Raw genomic sequence first — 7,776 nt, forward strand, 5'->3', positions numbered from 1 at the left:
ATATGGACCACATCTTCTTTATCCATTCATCTGTTGAAGGGCATCTCAGTTCCTTCCACAGTTTGTCTATTGTGGACATTGCTGCTCTGAACATTGGAGTGCATATTCCCCTTCTTTTCCACTACATTTTTCTCTTTGGGGTAAATACCCAGTAGTGCAATTGCTGATCAGGGAGCAACTCTATTTTTAATTTTTTGAGGAACTTCCACACTTTTCCAAAGTGGCTGCACCAGCTTGCATTCCCACCAACAGTGTAAGAGGGTTCCCCTTTCTCCACATCCTCTCCAGCATTTGTTGGTTTCCTGCCTTGTCAATTTTTGCCATTCTAACTGGTCTAAGGTGTTATCTCAATGTGGTTGTGACTTGAATTTCCCTGATGGCTAATGATGATGAACATGTTTTATGTGTCTGTTAGCCATTTGTATGTCTTCTTTGGATAAATGTCTTCATGTCTTCTGTCCATTTTTTTGACTTGATTATTTGTTTTTAGGGTGTTGAGTTTGAAAAGTTCTTCATAGATCTTGGATATCAGCCCTTTGTCTGTAGTGTCATTTGCAAAAATCTACTTTGAGATACCCATGCGATGATCAAGAGAAGCAGAATGACTAAGTGATCTCATTAATGTCAGAACCCATTTTAGATTCCACTTTGACTTCCAATTTTTCCAGCCCAACCATTCACTACTAAAGATTCTCAGTTCACGATCTTGGGCCCCCTTTCTGCCTCTGGGATTTCCTACCCTCATTGGCTCCCCAGGTAATCACATGAGCAGGTGAGCAGGTAGGAGCTCCTTAAAAGGAAGGTGTGTGTTTAAACCAAATGGACGTTTTCTCCTGGAAAGCGACCTCGAGGAGGGAGCAGAGAGTGGAGGCAGAAGAGTCGGTTTCACATGAGTTGTGTCTCGTACCACTATCCTTTTTTTCTCTTTATGTTTTTCTCTTTAAAGGAATAGCAACATGTAGGCTTCTCTGCTGAAGGATAAGTAGTTTTCCTCTTCCAGTCCAGTCTAAGGATTGGGTTGAACAACCACAGGCAGCTATGGAGGAAATATTTTCCACAATAGTTTTCTGGAGCTCTGCTTTGTTTGGGTCAGCCTTCAGGCTTCCTGACAATATAGCTTTGTTCTCACTTCCTCCTGGTACCTGACCCAGCAGTACATGATTGTACCGAGCAGTGGTGAGGGCCCGCTCTCCAACTCCCAGAGGCACGTTGTCATTATGAAGGAAACAATAGCCCAAGCTTAGGTGTGGACTGTGTATATTCAAGGATGCTGTGTTTAATTTCCCTGCTTCCATGAATAGTCTTCAAGATGAATAACTTCAGGATTCCTGTTTCTTTTTTTTTTTTTTTCTTTAAATAGTATATCAGGGTCCCCCATTTCAACCTCAAGAGTCCCCATGTCAGGGATTCGGACCTGTCTGGGTGTGTGTGACAGAAAGGTGAGCAAGAGTCCCACTGGAAGGGATTTAGGTGGCAGGAGTGGGAGTGGGCATCTTGGACAGCAGCAGCTCCGTCCCTTGGCCCCAGGGGAAGAGAAGCTGCAAGCTGAAGCTAGCACAGCAGTCCTCAAAGCTGGAAGAGATGTACAAAGCATAATTCTGATGTCGGAGAAAGAAAAGGTAACCAGAAGTGGGAAGGGGGACCATTGTGTCTGCTTCTGTGCTCATTCTATGGCACTGTAGGCTGAAATACTGAAGTCTTTGGAGACGGTAGCAATTCATTAGTCTATGCAGTTTTGGGGACAGAGTGCAGCTCTGACATAGACATCAGCACTGTCGGGAGGATGCTGACAGCTGTGGGGTCGAAGGGTCCCCAAGTGGCTTCTCAGGCAGTGAACATCCAGGAGAATATGTGGCAGAAGAGGAAGCACATGGCAGACGTGAGCATGTGCAATATCCCTGCGGACTCCCAGAAATAAGTTGGGGAGAAGAGATCTCCCAGAGGGGAAGGGGAGAAGAGCCAGTGAAATAGCACAGACTCCTATGGATGTCACCGTGGAGGCCCACAGTCACCTCATCCCAGGGAAAGCGCAGGTTCCGATGAAATGACACAAGCAGGGTTGGGAAGGAGCTAAGAGATTACCCCGTCGAAGTCCCTCATGACGCAGGTGATGAAATGGGGCCCAGAGATGTTACACTATTTTCCCGGTTTCACAGCCAGTGAACAGCAGATTTGGGGACAGACCCACTTTTCCCAAGTCCCAGCCGACGAGGCATGATGGGCTCCTGACATTCTTCATATATGTGGAGGGTGTTAAGGGCTTCTGCTGTCTCTGGGCAGGAAGTGTCTTCTTGGTATCCATGACTTTGAGGAAGATCTCAGATGCCTTGAGTCAAATGGAACTTGTGGGGAGCCAGGGGTTCTGTGTAGGAGGACACTTTGGGAAGCTGCTTTTGGTTTGTTGTGCTTTTTTTTTTAAAGATTTTATTTATTTATTTGACAGAGGGACACAGCGAGAGAGGGAACACAGCCCGGGGTGTGGGAGAGGGAGAAGCAGGAGTTGGGTCCAATGAAGAGGCGGCTAAGCTTGGGCTTCAAGTCCTTCCCCATCTTGTTCATCTCCTTGTGCCCTTGGATCTGAGAGGTGACAAAGGCAGGAGACTGTGGGAGTGAGGGGCAGGGAGGCGTGGACCAGCTGGTCTCCTGGTGCAGGCAGCACAGGGAGACAAGGCCCTGCGCGCATCCTCTGGACCACTCTCCCGGCTCTGCTCGGCTCACAGCTCACCACCAGCGTCTGCAGCAGGCTGTCCTGTGTTGGGCGCGCTGGTCTTCAGAGGACAGGAGCAAATCCAAGAGCTTCCATTTTTCACCCTCTCACTCTCTTCCTGTTTGTCCTGCTGGGCAGCCCTGGGGCAAGCAGCGCAGGTTCTGTGACAGGCCTCTCAGCGCCGCCTGAAGGGACCCCGTGCGCTGTTGTTCAGAGTGGCCCAGGAGGGGAACGGGGTCCTGTCGGACCCCAAAGCGATCAGCTCCTTCCCGAACAGGAGAAAGTCAGCGACTGTCGAGGGCGCTCGGAGCAACCTGCTCCACCAGATCACGAAGCCTGTGGAAGCTGTTGTAGATGTTCCGCACGAGTCCGCGCTCACCGCAGACTGGATGGAAGGGCCGGCACCCCGCGGTAGGGGAGCCTTTGCAGCAGCGTCTCGGAAAACCGCGACGTCCTTGTACGGTCTGTACCCGGAGGCCTTGAAGGGCTGCCTGGAAGCTTCATATTCCAACTGCTTCAGGAACAGGCCAGGCCCTTCTTCTCGGGAATGAGCTCCCCCTGCACCTCGTCCCCAGCCAGCAGCTCCTGCGGCGTGTGCGGTGGCGGCGGGGTGCCCTACGGCATCTGCATTCCACTGGGGCGTGGGTCCCAGGGCTGTCTGACCTGGCTGTTGGCCTTCTGCCTCCTCCTCTGCCTCCGCCTCAGCTGCCACCTGGACTGGCGCCACGCCTGCCTCGCACCCACCCACCCCTTTTTTTATTGTAAAGCAAATGCTGCTGCAGAGCCACCATTGCAGGGAACAGATGGCCTGGGGTCTCTGTGAGTCAGGGGCCCAAACCCTGGCCCCCCCAGGTCCTTCCTCTCTGCCGGGAAGCCTGAGAAGCTGATGGGCTGGCAGGTCAGGCTCTGCAGAATTACGAAGCAGGCGGTCTGCGCCGGGCTGGGGCTGAAGTCTGGGTCGGCCACCAACAGCACCCTCTAGTCCTCTCGGCCTCCAAAGATTTTTACAGCCAAAGCGGGCCAGGGAAGCAGGTGGGGCGGGGTGGGGTGGGGGGCTTGTTCCCACAAAAGGAGCCATGAGGGCACTCCAGAAAGCTGAAAGGGTCGGTTTTGTAGAAGGGGTAACAACCTCGTATCAGCAGCTGTGGGACTGATGTGACCCCCTAGACAGGGTCCACTCTAGGATCTCCCAGTGATCCTACGTGCTGCTGCACTGGCAAATGTCACTCCGGTTCTGTCCTGATGTCGTTAGGAATCTGACTCCAATCTAACTCCATAGGCTTGGTAAGGATTGGGGACCAGTTGGAGGGCAGAGTAGGGAATGGCCAGTGGGAACATGCTGGGTGTGCAGGGGTTTCTGGGGAAGCGTGTATTTGGTTGGGTCAGATTTGCCTGGCATCAGGTCTGTGGGTACCAAGGTGCTCAGCTGCAGCATTTTGACCGCCTCCACGCTGGCTGCCTGGGTTTGCTTGGTTAAGTACATGCCTTATTAGTGGAATCTCTGCTCTGGAGGGTTGTGGCTCAGGAGGCCGCCAACAAGGATGAACCAGGACATGAGGGCAGCACTGCACTGTTGCCCTCGTCCCCCAGCTGCCCTGTCACCACGCTCTCGCCTCCATGTCCCCTCAGGCCCGAGCCCGACACCAGCAGCACAAACCTGTGTTAGGATGGGTTGCAGTCTTCTGAAGAGCAAGCTCTGCAAAGCAGGAGGTCTTCCACCAGAAACGTCCCCCTGTCTCTCACAAAGCCAAGCACGGCCAGGACTGTCCCTGGGACCAGCTTGCACCCATCAAGGTGGCTTCCAGTCTGATGCACTGCAATGCATATTCCAAGACCAGCTCATCCTCTGGATGGCTATATTTGCTCCAAGGCGGCTGGAGGAGCAGGCTATGCTCTTTGCTGGTCTCCCAGAGGATGGGTGCCTGGAGCGGCATGGCCTTGAAGAGGGTCCCCACCACACAACACTTCTCCCCAGGCTGCAGCTCACACAGCTTCTTTACTTGGACTCCACCAGCCTGGTGCCGTTGCACTCAGCTCACCAGGAAGGGCCTCGTTTGGAGGAACCGGGTGGCATCGATGGGGCATACTACCGGCTAAAGCCGTGATCCCCCCGCAGGAAGGGCTGGGAGGACTTGGTGTAAGTCACACAGGCACAGGGGCCAAGGTGGCATTGTTGGCCGATGGTGGGGAGAGGAGAGTGTGGGCCTCTGGACAGCCTGCTCGGAAAACACGACCGTGCTTGATGTGTCCAGAACACTGTGCTCAGACCACTATGAAGGGTAGCTTCATGGAAGCAGAACATTGGCTGGTTCTCATGGCATTCAGTCTATTTACCTAACTACCATTCAGCCTATTTACCTAACTGCCTAACTACCTACCATGACTTTGTGCTCAGATGCTTCTCCTGTTCAACACTAGTTGACCCACAGAGGCTAGATCCAGCTACCAGGGCAAGAGGACACAATTTTTTTTTTTTTTTTTTGCATCAGTGAGTTGTTGTGTTTTGTTGTTGTTGCTGTTGTTGTTTTTAAATGAAATTCTCTCTGCTGCTGTTTTCAGCTTATGTGCCTTGAATTTGTCCTAAGCAAATGGAAGGCAAAGTTTTTTATATTTTGTTTTATATTTCTTCATGAAATCTGGTCACCCCTTAGTCTATCCAAAGGGAAACAGCCCAACTCCTTTATCCACTGGCTTTTAGGAAGCTAGGCCCCCGGTGGGTTTTTATTGTGGAATGTTCCAGAAACTCACAAGAGAACCCAACTTTCTATAGGTCATAGCACTCATTTTCAGTTATTCACCTTTATTGCAGTATTGCTAAAACCTGCTAAATTTAGTCCCCTAGGACACTCAGAAGGTATCTTCTGACCTGGCAAAGGTGCATATTACTTTGCTGGCTAATTTAAAACTTAATTTTAAAATAGTACATGCACACTTTTAACTTAAAAACACACATACATTAAAAAATATACACACAGAGGTGCCTGGGTGGCTCAATCAGTTAAGCGTTCGCCTTCAGCTCAAGTCGTGATCCCAGGGTCCTGGGATAGAGCCCCTCATCAGGCTCTCCCTGCTTAGCGGGGAGTCTGCTTCTCCTCTCCCTTTGCCCCTCTCCCTGCTTGTGCTTCTCACTCTGTCACTCAAATAAATAAATAAAATGTCTTTAAAAATATGCACAACAAAAGTCTTACTGTGTGGATTTAGAAATTCTGACGCAGAATAAACAAATGGGCCACCTCAACCCATTGCAGGGTCATGCAGACACCCTCTCTGCACCTGGCAGCATTCTCGCGAATGGGCCCAAAGACCTCTACATACCTTTTACATTTTCTCTCTTTCCCTCAACTTTCCTGACCCCACCCACGAGCCCTTTTCCCTCACCTCACTTCTCAGTTTGCCTTCACAAGTGCCGGTAAGAAAAGGAAAGCTTGTCCTTGCCTTATTTCTGGTGCCACTCCCCATCATGGCCTCCTAGGAAGGCCTGGAGCCACAGAGCCAGAGCAGTCTGCCGCAAGAGGCCTTCCGGACCCTGTGGGAGAGACTCTTTGGAGCCATCGCTTCATTCTGCAGTGAGCCTGGGGAGATATGAAGAGAGTAAGCCTTCACCGGGTTTCTGGTTGAGCTCCATCCCTGCACCCAGTGCAGCCGGAAACACTCCGGGATCTGCTCACACACAAAACATTCTCTTGGGCTTGTCTATTTACATTCTTGGACTCTTGCCTAATCTTCCTGTAAAAAGAGTCAATATGAAGAATGTCTACTCCTTCACCCCAAAACTCTCATGAGAAAGTTTGCTCTAAGAGAAGTCCCAGACACTAGTGCTAGAACCCACAGGGCAAGATGGAGCCAGAGAGACGAAACTCAATAGAGTTGGGGAAAATTTCTGGAGATTAAAAAACAAAAAATGCTTTGATAAAGCCTGTCATTAGACGACTGAGTTTCAAGGACTGTGACGAAGGTAGATGGGGTGTTATTCCCCACTCTAAGTTGTAAGCATCCATAAAATCATCTCATGTCCTTAACAGAGAGGGGCCGTCACCAGCAGGCCCGGCACAGTTATGTCCCTGGCCAAGTGCCACAAGGCTGACATGTCTCAGCAGACAGGACTTCACAGCCATTCGCTGCTCTGTGCTAACCCAGTGAGACAGCTCATGACTGAGGAGAGGGATCGATGGTCTTTGACCTCTGACCTCCCACCCCAATCCAGAAGAACTGAGAGTTTGTCCTCTACATGGTTGTTTTGATCCAAGATGTATCAATTAGGAATGGGCCGATGGCTCTCGGTTCAAAAAAGTCCTGTTAGAGGAAGAAGTTCTCAAATGCCAGAACGAAAGGCCCAAAAGATGGGGAACGAATGTTGTGACAGGATAATGATACTTTTCTTCTTCAATCTGGGGCAGGGGGGAAGTGAACATCTTTGGAAGGTTCATGCATCTCTCACAGTTGTTTGGTTTTTTATTGAATTTTTTCGGCGTGCCCTCACTGCTCTTCCTCTATGACGTCTTTTTTATCTTCGAACCAAAATGAAATTATAACTACCTGCTCTGAGAACCTGGGGTAGTTTGCTTATGCTTTCCTATGCCTGCCTTCCCCATCAAAGGAGAGAACTCTATGTAGCCGTCTTGAGAGAGCTGAGCCATTAGAAGGTAAGCAGTCAGGGGACTGTAAGAACACATAATTTATGAGTATCCCTGGGTGCAGGTAGGTAGGCCTTCCTCACCGCCATGCTCCTTCCATTCTGCACTCCAACTCTTGACCAGCGTTGACACCGATCCTACAGTCCAGAGAGTGGAACCCACTGAGGTTGTGTGGGAAAAGGGACTGAGATGAACAAGAGACATGCATGACAAAGCTTCAAGCGAACTATCTAGAAAGGGGCATGTGAGGAAGAAAAGCCAATGAAGATTACCTGCAGGTTGTTTGGCATTTCCCAGATTTGAAATGGTTAGGGTAGAGGCCTAGAACCCTAAGGCTCCCTCACGAATCAGTCCTTGGTTTCACACTTCATAACTTACACTCCTTTTCCAGACACTGCCCTGTCTCCTTCAGAGCATCTCCTACTCGAGTGGGGA

The 7,776-nt window shown here is 50.4% G+C and overlaps 1 pseudogene; it reads right to left on the reverse strand.

The window, feature by feature from the left end:
* Positions 1 to 2,882: 2,882 nt before the first annotated feature.
* On the reverse strand, positions 2,883 to 7,430 carry LOC116575898 (annotated as a pseudogene).
* Between the last annotated feature and the right edge of the window lie 346 nt (positions 7,431 to 7,776).

Source organism: Mustela erminea, chromosome 17 (assembly GCF_009829155.1).
Source record: "Mustela erminea isolate mMusErm1 chromosome 17, mMusErm1.Pri, whole genome shotgun sequence".
NCBI lineage: Eukaryota > Metazoa > Chordata > Mammalia > Carnivora > Mustelidae > Mustela > Mustela erminea.